Source organism: Puma concolor, chromosome A2, assembly GCF_028749965.1.
Source record: "Puma concolor isolate L17-30 chromosome A2, mPumCon1.1.hap2, whole genome shotgun sequence".
In the NCBI taxonomy this organism is placed as follows: Eukaryota; Metazoa; Chordata; class Mammalia; order Carnivora; family Felidae; genus Puma; species Puma concolor.
The window spans coordinates 131,828,299-131,840,481 of NC_141668.1; the positions used below are offsets into that span (position 1 = coordinate 131,828,299).

Genomic DNA, 12,183 nt, shown 5'->3' on the forward strand with positions numbered 1-12,183 from the left:
CCTCTCTTCTAGCCGCTGGGATTGCCAGCAACCCTTGACATTCCTTGACTTGTAGATGCATTGTTCCAGTCTCTGTCTCTGTGGTCACCTGTTGTTCTCCCTGTGCATCTTCCTTCTATGCACGTTTGTTTCTGTGTCTCTTCTCCTTACAAGGACACCAGTCATATTGGATTAGAGCCCACCCCAATGACCTCATCCTAACTTGATTATACCTGCAAAGACCCCATATCCAGATAAGGTCAAAGTCACAGGTACCAAGGGTTAGGACTTCAACAGCTTTTGGTGGGACACACTTCAACCATAGCCCTTAGAGTTAGTTAAGATGAATCGGATTCTTTCTGGACCATGGTAATTAGAGACCTGGGCATATCTAACAGTAACCCATGTGGTAAGCAAAAGTGTAATTTGGGAATGCGTCATGGGCAAAGTGGCAATGTCACTGGCCTTCAAAGGACGAGTAGAATTTTGGTGGTTGGAAGAGAGGAAGCAGAAGAACCTGAGTGAGTAAAGACAAGCAGACTAGAAAGCAGAGGGAATGTTGAGGGCTGAGGAATGGCTCTGTGGCTGAGTAGGAGGGAAGATTTGTAGCCAGGGTAGAGGTGTACTGATTGCTAGTGTAAGGAATGTGCACTAGACTCTTGGCACAGGAACTATAACTGTCCTACATGTATCCCTCACCTCTCTTTACCATTTCCACACCTGAGGTCAGGTGAAGGTGGGGGTATTGGGATCTGGCAGGAACTTCTGGGTGAGGCGGCACTGTCTTTGCCCAAGGGCAACGCTCTGGAGAAGGTTGCAGGCAGCAGCTGGGAAATGGGAAACAGAAGGACCCTGTGGGGTCTGGGCGGGCACCCCAGCCTGCGCTACACTAGGGAGAATTCAGGTGCCAAGGTCCTGGCAGCAGGTGGAACCAAGGCAGTGGAGATTTGGTACCAAGTCTGGGATAAAGATGTGAGCTTGGGATTCATCCACACATGGGACACCTGGGAATGAGTGAGGTCACCTAGCAGACATGAAGAGTTCAGAGAAAGGGGGCCAGAAGACAGAGATGGAGAGAATCCTGAATTAAGGAAATCAGTGTGCCTGCACTTGTTTACTTAGGCAGCTTCAGGCGCTAGATTACCGCCAGCCAGGGTGAAAGCTAGTGCCTTGGGAGTTTCAGAAGAACTAATCCCCATCATTCTTAAGGGACTGAAAACAAGTCACACTTCTACATGGCTGAGGCTTTTTTTAAAACGGACCTTTGAGAGACACAGGTGTTTATTCAAAAGTGACCTGTGTTAGTTCAGAACTCAGGCTCTGGGATTTGACTCTTGGATTTTGACTCTATCGCTTATTTAACTTGAGTGACCGTGTGGAAATTACTTACTTTTTTGAGCTTCCACTCCCCATCTGTCAAATGGGAAGAGTAACATTACTGCCCTAGAAGAGCTGTCAAGAAGATCATGAGATACTGCATGTAAAGTGCATGGCACAATGCTGTGCCTATAAGAGGAGCTCTATAAGTGAGTGTCACATTTAGTCAGGTCCTGTGGCCGCACTCTTCAGAGGGCAGTTGCAAGTCTAGGTTGTCACCTATGCTTCTAACCTACCTGCTATTGACTGGAGAGGTTCCAATGACCCTCTCCTTGGGTTGAATTAATTTGCTAGTGGCTCACAGAACTCAGAGAAGCACTTTGCTTACTAGATTACCAGTGTATTATAGAAGGATAGAACTCAGAAACAGCTAGTTGGAAGAGATGCATAGGGAAGGTATGGAGAAAGGAGGCGGAGTTTCCATGCCCTCTCTGAGCAAACATGACGCTTTCCCCAAATCTCCACGTGCTCCCCAACGTGGAAGCTCTTGATCCCCTCCTTTCGGGTTTTTAATGGAGGCTTTACCACACAGGCACGGCCAATTAAATCATTGACCTCTGGTGATTGTACTGGATCTCCAGCCCCTCTCCCCCCCACCCCCCAAGAGGGGGAGGGGTGGGGTAGGACTCAGAGTTCCAACCCTTGAATCACAAGAATCACATGGTGTGTTCTCCTTGCAACCAGCCCCTATCCTTAGGTGCTGTCCAAATGTCACATCATTAAAATAACAAAAGACACCTTTATCACTCTCATCACTTAGAAAATTCCAAGGGTTTTAGGAGCTCCAAGCCAGAAATGGGAGGGGGACCAAATGCACATTTCTTATTATAAATCACAATATCACACCATCCCTTGAGGGAGAGGGGAGAGGTGGCACTGAGTTAACTCTTGAGCCACAGAAAAGCTGGGTTGATACCAGAAGCTGGGGGAAAGATCGCGAAAGGGCAGAAATAACAGATGTCTGCTTGGGGGATTGTGAAATACTGCCTGGTCCTAACAAGCCTAGATTAGACAGCAGTGTGGTGTGGGTACTAAGACTCCTGGGTGTGTGGACAGAGGAAAAAAGGACAAAAGATCATCAGCCATTTTACTGTGCTGTTTGGGGAGAAGGCTGTTTCTCTTGATAATGAAGAATAGTAAGAAAGATAGGGCTCTATAGTCTGATAAGTATAAATTCAGTACCAAGCTCTACCAGTTACTAGCGCCGAACCTCTCTGACCTTCAGTTTCTTCATCTGCAAAATTGGAGTAACGATACTCGCCCTATAGGATTATCACCAAGATTTGGTGAGGTTGTGTATGTAAAGTAGCCAACAGAGCATTAACATATGTAGCTACAAGATGAGAATAGGAGGAGAAGTATAAGGGCTGAAGGATACTTTGTTTTTCTGGAGAGGGAGGACATTTCTCCACTCCAAATGTGTTCTATTCTTATATCACCTTATGCAAGGTTAATATCCCCAGGAGAGACCCTCAGATTGGTCAACCTCGAATGATGGGGTGGGCCAGGTGAGGCCAGCACACCTTGCTTGACCAACCCACCAAGATTGTCCAAAATGGGTGTGGAGGGTTCCGCAGAAGAAAATTGGGATGCTGCTAGGAGAAGAGAGGGTTTGAATGCTGGGTAGGAAGAGCACCAATGTGCACTGCAGACATTCTCCAGTGTAGGGTCCCAGAAAGCCCTGTGATACTTTGGCCCCCGCCTACATACCTCCTTGTGCCAGTTTTCTCTACTGGTGGAACCCAGAGAGGAGGAGGTGTGAGTGATGTGGCTGACACTGTCAGTAGCCTCCCCTAAGGACCTTTCTCCACCTTCCACGTAGTTGGCAGGACCTTGGTTGAATTCAAGAGGTCACTGTCCCATATTACGAGGGGAATGTTGTTGGCTCTCATTTGATTGTGGTAGGTTCACCACCCTTGCTAACAACTGTGGGCATGTGGCTATCATAGCCAGTGGGTTTTAAGGGGATATCCGCTAGGAGGCTCTTGGAGAGACATTCCTCCTGGATAAAAAAAACCCAAAAACACATGGAGGAAAACCCTCCGCTCCTTCCGGTACATGTTAATGAGTTCCTGTGGCAGCTTCCTTGTAATTATGAAGAGCAACGTGTACCTGACAGCGATGGCAGGACAGAAGGATGGCAAGAGGCTCATTCTTCATCACGCCATCATCTGCTGATATACTTCTTGCAATGCCTGTCATCCAAACTATATGCAAACAGGGTTTCTGTTACTTGTTGGCAAAGCATCTGAATGATACATGCCTTTCCACTTCTAAATCTCTAACAAGGAAGACTTTTAGATCAGTGGTTCTCCAGCTATGGTCCCTGAACCAGGAGTATGAGTAGTCCCTAGAAACTTAGAAAAACCAATTCTTAGGCCCATCCTGTCTTCCTGGATCAGAAAGGAGGAGTGGAAGCAGCAGTTAGCTGTGTTTTAATAAGCCCTCCAGGTGATCGTGATTCAGGATGGAGTTTGCTGATCCCTGCTTTATACACCACTCTGTTGTCATACTTGTATTAGAACTAACCACTGGTAGTGATTTCACACATTATTCCTTCCAGTGCACCCGTCCTGTTATTGCTTCATTTGATTCCACCACTATCCCTAAAATTAAAAAAAAGAAAAAGAAAAAAGAAAGAAAAAAAAGTATTTGAAAACTATTGGCCAAATACACTTTGTGCCCATCATTTCAATTTGCTTATTTGAGGTCCTCACCTCCTTCCAGACAGTACATTTAATTTCTTAGGAAGTCTACAATAGCTAGAATGTGGCAGATATTTACAAAAGGTTTTAAAATGCTAATAATCTGGGGCGCCCGGGTGGCTCAGTCGGTTAAGCATCCGACTTCGACTCAGGTCACGATCTCGCGGCCCGTGAGTTCAAGCCCCGCGTCGGGCTCTGGGCTGAAGGCTCGGAGCCTGGAGCCTGCTTCACATTCTGTGTCTCCCTCTCTCTCTGCCCCACCCCCGTTCATGCTCTGTCTCTCTCTGTCTCAAAAATAAATAAACGTGGGGCGCCTGGGTGGCTCAGTCGGTTAAGCCTCTGACTTCGGCTCAAGTCACGATCTCACAGTTTGTGAGTTTGAGCCCCGCGTTGGGCTCTGTGCTGACAGCTCAGAGCCTGGAGCCTGTTTCAGATTCTGTGTCTCCCTCTCTCTCTGCCCCTTCCCTGCTCATGCTGTGTCTCTCTCTGTCTCAAAAATAAATAAACATTAAAAATAAATAAACGTTAAAAAAATTAAAAAAATAAAATGCTAATAATATTTATTAATAATGGTCCATGGAAGTATCCACTGAGCTTTGGGAAGTAAATTTAGTAAGGAAGGTTGGGGATTTGTACAAGGCGCGAGGTAAGCAAATAGAAATCAGAGGAGCAAAAGAACTCTGAGAATCATAGATGAGGAAAAGAATGAAGAAAGTTACTCCAAAAAAGGAAAAAAGAAAAGAAAAAAGAAAATCATTCTGGTTAGGACACTAGGTGAAGATCATTTGTTTTCTGGGACTCAATGCATTTAAACAAACGGGTTCGGGGTGGGGGGTGTCTGGGGAGGTGATCCAGTTTGGGGAGTGCTATGAACAAGGCATCAGGGAAGGAGGCCATGGGATGGGTCTGGAAAAGCAGGCAGCCATGGATAGAACAGTCCACAGGATGCCCTGTGTGGGATTGAGTACCACAGCAAGACTGACCTCTGGCACCACTACCTACTAACTGTGGTCTTGGACTGCTTCCCTAGCTTCTCTAAACCTTAGTTTTCTCAATAGTCACCAGGCTCAATAATACAGGCTTGGTGGGAGGCTTACATGAACCAACATACTATGGACTGAATTGTGTCCCTCCTACCCCCATTCACATGTTGAAGCCCTAACCCTCAGTGTGATGGCATTTGGCAGAGGGGCGTGTGGGAGACAATTAGGGTTACCTAGGGTCATGAGAGTGGCTTTATAAGAAGGAGAAGAGAGCAAGATCCTGCTCTGTTTCTTCACCATGCGAGGACACAGTGAGAAGGCGGTGGTCTGCAAGCCAGGAAAGGTCTCTCTAGAAACTGAGTTGGCCTGCACTTTGCTATTGGACTTCCAGCCTCTAGAACCATGAGAAAATAAGTATCTGTTGTCGAAGCCACCCAGTCTATGGTATTTTGTTATGGCAGCCTGAGCAGACTAATACACAGCATATGTTAGGGACCTTGCAGGATGCTTGGCTCAGTGTGAGTGCTCAATAAATAAATAAGATTCATGACAATAAACACATTAATAGGCAGTAAGTTTGGAGGATGAGATTGCTAAAATCTTTGAATGCTAAACTAAGTATATAATTTATTCTGTAGACAATGGGAAGTTTGTGAGCAGGAAACCAAAAGAGGAAGCATATGTGTGCTGAATCCGAGGTCACTATGACAATGGAACATTATATAAGGCAGGATTGGGCAAACTTTAGCATCAGAATCACCTCGAGGGCTTGTTAAAACACAGATCTATGCTGCCCTCACTCTCCCTTTCAGATTCAGTGGGTCTGGGACAGCGTCCAAGCATTTGCATTTCAGATAAGTTCCTAGGCGGTGCAGATGCTGCTAGACCAGAGACCCCACTTCCAGGGAGGGGGTAAGAGAAAGAGATCAAAACTATCGTGACCTCTGGCGTGACTTGCTGCCTGGAATGGCAGCAGAATACTTGCTCTGCAAATGTTCAGTCCACCCTGTGGTAGATGATGGATAACGTAGGTGGTTCGTGGAGCTGCCGGGAGAAATTGCTACAAGTACGGCAAGCAATTACGGCATTGGGTTTCTGTTTCTGTTTTACGGGTAAACCACTATAATTATAAAACTTGCAAAACCCTGACTTATGAAGTGAGTCGATACTGGCGTTGGAGAAACACTGCTTTCTGGCCTTCTCCAAGTTATGGATTTCTGTTCAGGGGTGGCAATCTGGCACCAACTGCTAAAATGACACACTAGTTGCAGGCTAATGTCATAAATAATGCCGGTGAAGTTAGTTGAACGGCAGCATCATTAAGATGTTTGTTTGCACGTGGGATGGTAGGCGTGAGACCGTCCTTTGTGTTATATTTTGTGTGACCCTGAAGTGAATGGTGGCTGTTTCGTCTTTTTTCATTGCTTCATAATATATCTGCAACCTCCCCTCATCTTTCCTGGGAAAACGCTTGTCACCACGAGCTGCACGTGGCCCTGGTCAGGCTGCCACACTCTGTGGTTCTCCCTTCTGGCCACAGGACGGTCACGAGATTGAGGTCTGACCAATCACAGAGCCCCATCCCTCCGGCCCCAGTGAGTGGGCTGAGGAGGCACGTGACCCAGCGCAGCCTATCAGAATCCTTCCGTGGGGATTCGTCCGTGACTGGCAGGGGAGAGAGCCTTGTTCCTCTGAAGGCACGAAGCTGAGGTGATGTGAGTAAAGTTCATGCCACTCACCCAACCGCCCCGACATGATGGAGTTCTCTTGTTATAGGAGGGAATGAGGCCAACCCTTAAAGAAAAGCAAGCCTGACACTCGGAGAGATCCTTATCATTTGCATGACTTGAATCCCAAGGCCAATACTACAGGCAGATTTTCATTTGCATGAGTCAGAAACTTTGTGCCTTTTACCTAAGCTTTGAGTTGGTTGCTGGTACTTCTCTTTTTCTTTCTTTCTTTTTCTTCCTTCCTTCCTTCCTTCCTTCCTTCCTTCCTTCCTTCCTTCCTTCCTTTCTTTCTTTCTTTCTTTCTTTCTTTCTTTCTTTCTTTCATGTTTATTTATTTTTGAGAGAGAGAGCACACAAGCAGGGGAGGGGCAGAAAAAGAGAGAGAGAGAGACAGAGGACTGGAATTGGGCTCTGCTCTGACAGAAGACTCCAACTCACAAACCTGAGCCAAAGTCTGATGCTTAAGGGACTGAGCCACCTAGGTGCCCTGGTACCTGGCGCTTTTAATTAAGAGTCTGAACCCCAAAGTTCGTGCATCTACCTGTGACCTTGTAGCTTCTAGAAATCAAGTTGTGCCCGAGACATTGCATATTCCGTATTCAAATGCCTACATCAGCATAGGAAGGAGTCCTTTGGAGGTGTCTGAAATTTCAGGGCACTGTCCCCCCCAGGTAGCTTGGAGCATTCCCTTTGGAAATGCTAATGAGAGAGAGGGAAAAAGAGAGAAAAGGCTTACCGGTCTTCAGATTCTTCAGATGCCCGAGTTGGTTTGTTTAGGAGAGAAAGGCGGTGGAGGACCTTGGTAGTGTTTTTAGCTGATGAGAAAATGACGGGTGTTTATTATCAGGTAGTGGAAAATCCAGCGTCAGGTCCTTTTCCTACAAAAAGCACCCTTGTACTTTTCATGTTGGTAGTGGGGACGGGCACTCCGGGGCTGTCCGTCAGGGTAAAGTTACATAACCTACATTTTTGGCTCAAGTGAATTCACCTCCATGTCCTCAACAGAGAGAGCAAGAAAAGGGGGTGCCAGTGCAGCAGTGGACGGCCGGTCCTCCCTCCCGCCTCACCTGACGGACACGTGGGTGGTGAGTTCCTGCCTCGCACAGTTGAGCATCTTGCTGGACTTGTGGGCATTTGTGGGGCTTTCCCCAAAGCTCACTGTAGCTAATTTTCATTTTTTGTAAGGATTGGGAACCCGACTCCACAAGATGAGATATCCCTACAGGAAGCCCCATATTTCAGGTTTTTAATGAAGCATGTTCCGAGGGCTTGGGGGGCGAGTCTCTGTGTGTGTGTGTTTCTCAAAATATATCTGCGGCTTAGTTGAGGCTCGGTATTAATAAGCCATATAATTACTGGGTTCAGTAGTGTTTGGAATCACAATCACTTTTCGATTCCGCTCCTCCTGTGGGCCGTTGTAAATGATAAGCACATCAAAATGCTTTGTGACGGCTGTGTGGGAAAAGAGTCCTCTCAGTGCAAATTACCAGGCACCTTTTATCCCGTTGAATAAACTCCGGGCAGTGACTCTGCCATCAACAACACGTAGGAAAGGCTGAACTCTGTGGTTGATCTGTTTTGTGTGAGGTGGGCCCTTGCTGTTCTATTTGCCCGGTGGCGCTTTTTAATTGGAATGGTTTTTATTTGGTCTGATTTCCTGAAATAGAATACATTGCCTGCTAACTCCAGAACACCTATCCGCATGGGGAGCAAACTGTCCTGGGCTCTTGGCTTAACTCTTTGGGGAGGAGACATGGCCTTGGGGGTGGGGGAGTTGCAGCATATTCAGATCTGATATTGAAACAGTTGGTGTGTGTTTAGGGAGTAACCACAAAATTTGACATGCCATCTCCACCCAAGCCCCAAACCCCAAACCCAAACCGGTTCCATTCCAATAGCCAAGCCTGCTCCAGGCCGTGGTCTCAAAGCTTCTTTTGAGTAGTTTATTTCTTCCTATTTACAACTCCCAAAGTGAGCTGTTTTTCAAGGGAAAATCAGTTTCTATTAATGTCTAGGACCCCGAGCGGGTCTCTGCCTCTAATTTGTCCTGCTTTGTTTAGGGCAAAGAACACGCTGAACCGGTAACCAGGCGAGCAGGGGCCTGTGACAGGCACAATCACCTGAAGTTGATTTATGCACAGGGATTCAAGGAGCAATCATATTTTAAATAAGGCTAATCAAGCTGTCTTTTTGTGAAAGCCCCCCAGACAGCACACAAACCTCACCCTTGGTGTGTTCTCATTTCCACCGAGTAAAAGCAAAGGGGAGAGGCTTATTAGGAACCTGACGCTGGCACATAGAATCAAGCAAATGCCACCCAGTTGTGTGCACAGCAGAATTCTTGTTGGAGGGAGGATGACAAGGAAGCAACGTGGTTCCTGCAAATTGAGGGTCTTGATGCACCACTCCACGTGCGATTTTTCTTTTTCAGTTGAGCCCACTTTGGGTTTCTTTCCTTTCTTTTGGTTGACTGTTTGCCTTCATTCTGTTTTTGCTCCTTATTTGCCCTGGCTCCAGGCTTCCAAGGCAGCGTACCAAGATCAATTTTACTTTTTAAGTTCTGTCCTCTCCTGTTCATTCATTCCTCACCTTGTCTCACTTCCCTCCTAGCACTTCCCGCAACCACTTCTGAAACACTAACCACCTCCATGTGGCACTGGTTTTGTAACCCACCGAAGCCTGTCTTTTTTTTTTTTTTTTTTTTCCCAAACTACTACTTACTGAGTTTCTCCTCTGTCCCAAGGATCAGCAAACTTTTTCTGTTAAGGGCCACAGTCAATAGCTTCAGCTTTGCAGATCATATTCTCTCTGTTGCAACTACTCCACTCTTGTTACTGTATAATGAAAGTAGCCTGGCCATCAACAATACGTAAACAGGTGTGCCTGTGTCTCAATAAAACTTTATTTACAGATAGAAGCAATACGCCACATTTGGCCGGAGGGCCAGATGGAGTGAATCCCTGTGACGTATGTAGGAGACCTACCAGACTTTTGAGAGGATTCTATCAGCAGAAATACCATCAGCCAGACAGAAATGGACAGAGAGAACAAAGTGAAAGAAGACTGTCAAACTCTCAGAACTCTACAAGCAGGAAACAGGCTGATAAAACTACTCAGCTGCAAACAAATGCTACCCATCACAAAAAGGGAAGGAGAGAGCCAATCCCTGGGCTCAGGACAGAGCTGGGAGCCAGGCCTTGAAACCTAATGGAGTTTGCCCAGTTGGAGTTAGACATTGCTTGGGACCAGTGACTTCTTTTTTCCTTTCATTTTTCTCCCTTTTTGACCAGGAATGTCTGTAATCGTTATCCTGGTGGGATCTGCTCCAGGAGGGACCGATAACTTGTTTGCTAGTTTCGCACGTCCATAGATGTTGAGGAATTGTGCCCCTAGATGGGTCATACCAAGAGTCTTGCTTGCACCTCCTTTAAATGATTTAGGGGATGAGATCTGAGACTTTTGAGCTAATTGAGACCTAGATGAGATTCTGGACTTGAGTTATGCTGTTAGGGGTTGAGAGTTTTGGGGAACTTGGAATGGGGTGCATATGAGGGAGACATGAAGTTTTAGGGACAGATAGTGGATTGCTATAGGTTGAATAGTGCCCCCCCACCCCGAGAGATGTCCACATCCTAATCCCCAGAACCTGTGAATATGTTATCTTACATGGTAAAAGGGACTTTGTAGATGATTAAGTCAAGGATCTTGGGTTGAGGAGATTATCCCGGTGGGCCCAATATGATCACAAGGGTCCTTGGGTGGGGGAGGGAGGATGGCACAGGAGCATCGGAATTTTGCTGCGGTGATTGTCAACAGTGGGTGACTTTGCCCCCAGAGGATATTTGGAGGTGTTTTGGGTTGTCACAACTGGTAGAGAAGGTCACTGGCCCCTTCTTTTAGGTGGAGGCCAAGGATGTTGCTAAACACAGAACATCCCCTACAAGAAAGAATTATCAGACAAAAAAGTCAACAGTGTTAAGGTTGAGAAATCATGTCTTATCAGTCCTGTTAGGGTAGGTGTGGTTATGATGCATGGTTCATAAATGACAAAACAAGATAAGAGAGGCTGAGTTACAGAAGGGGGGGTAGGAGATCCAATAGGTGGTATGTAGGAGAGCTGGAGCATAAGTCCTTGTCTCCAGGCCTCCAGTGCACTGCTGTTTCTTCATCCCCACTTTTCCTACTAAGCCTGGCTGGAGGCACATTGATTTCAACCTAGAGTCAATAGATGAGATGCCTCAGCCCACAGGTGGGACTGTAATGGCAGATATTTCAGGCACTGGAGCAGGGAGGACAGAATTGTTTCAGGCAAAGGTATTTTCAGTGTCCATTGGTAGGTGGGTAGGAATAAGGCTGATAGGTATATTCCACCAGTATCCACGCCTTTCAGCTTCAAGTGCAGATTGATTTCCACCATGGAACTGAGCCCCTGTACATAAGCCTGTGTGTGTGTGTGTGTGTGTGTGTGTGTGTGTGTGTGTGTGTGTGTGGTGGGGATTGTAAAATATTCCCTACTTCTAAGGAATTTGCTACCTAGAAGAGGAGGTGGAGTCAATAGCAGGTAACTAAAATATAAGTAAAAGTGAAAACACATGTTTCAAATGGTTTCACACCCCACACTTCCCCAGGGAAGAGAGAGAGAAAGGTTCTTGGGGGTGGGTTGATAGACATCTGGAAAGTCTACAGGGAACAGGTGCCACTTGAGCAGAGGCTTAAGTTGCAAGTAGAACAGAAGGCCAATGTCCCAGTCAAACAATAGATTCACTTCTTGAAAGCGGTTTCTGCCTCCAGATGCTGAAAGAAAAACTTCCTCATTTGACTTTCAGCCAGCTCTCAGTGACGAGCTTTGGGACTCCATGCATGTTCTGATTATTGCTCTCTTTTCTCCATTCATAATTGAACAGCCAAGCAATCTAAGTTCTGTAAGCTTCTGATCGGGGCTGAAGATTTGCTATATTTGGCATGCCTTACGATTTCCATTGTCATCATGATTATACTAAGTTTTTGAGACAAGCCTCTTACCACTGCCATCAGCATTTTTGTTTTCCCATTTTCTGCTCATTTTTCCAAAATAATAAGAGCCAACTGCTCTTAAAACAGTCAGATAATCACACTAACTCTCTCCTGTGCACTGATAGTGGCAAGGTAGAAAGGGAGACCACACACTCTTGATACCATCCATTCAATTACTCATGAACAGAAACCTGGTTTCTATGAGTGAGGGATGATTTGAGGCTCTCAAAGCAGAAAGCATGAATGTGCAGATAATATACATTCATTTATTCATTCCTCTATATATTTAGTAGATACCCTCTGTGCCAGGCACTATTTTAGGAACTAGGGTTACAGCCACAAGACTCTACATACAGGGTCCCGGCCAGAGCTTCCAGAGTAGATGGGGGAGACCGA

The 12,183-nt window shown here is 46.2% G+C and overlaps 1 pseudogene; it reads left to right on the forward strand.

Moving 5' to 3' along the window:
* Nucleotides 1-418: 418 nt before the first annotated feature.
* The window catches only part of LOC112857678 (transcription factor BTF3 homolog 4 pseudogene), a 182,317-nt pseudogene continuing 170,552 nt past the window's right edge, over nt 419-12,183 (forward strand).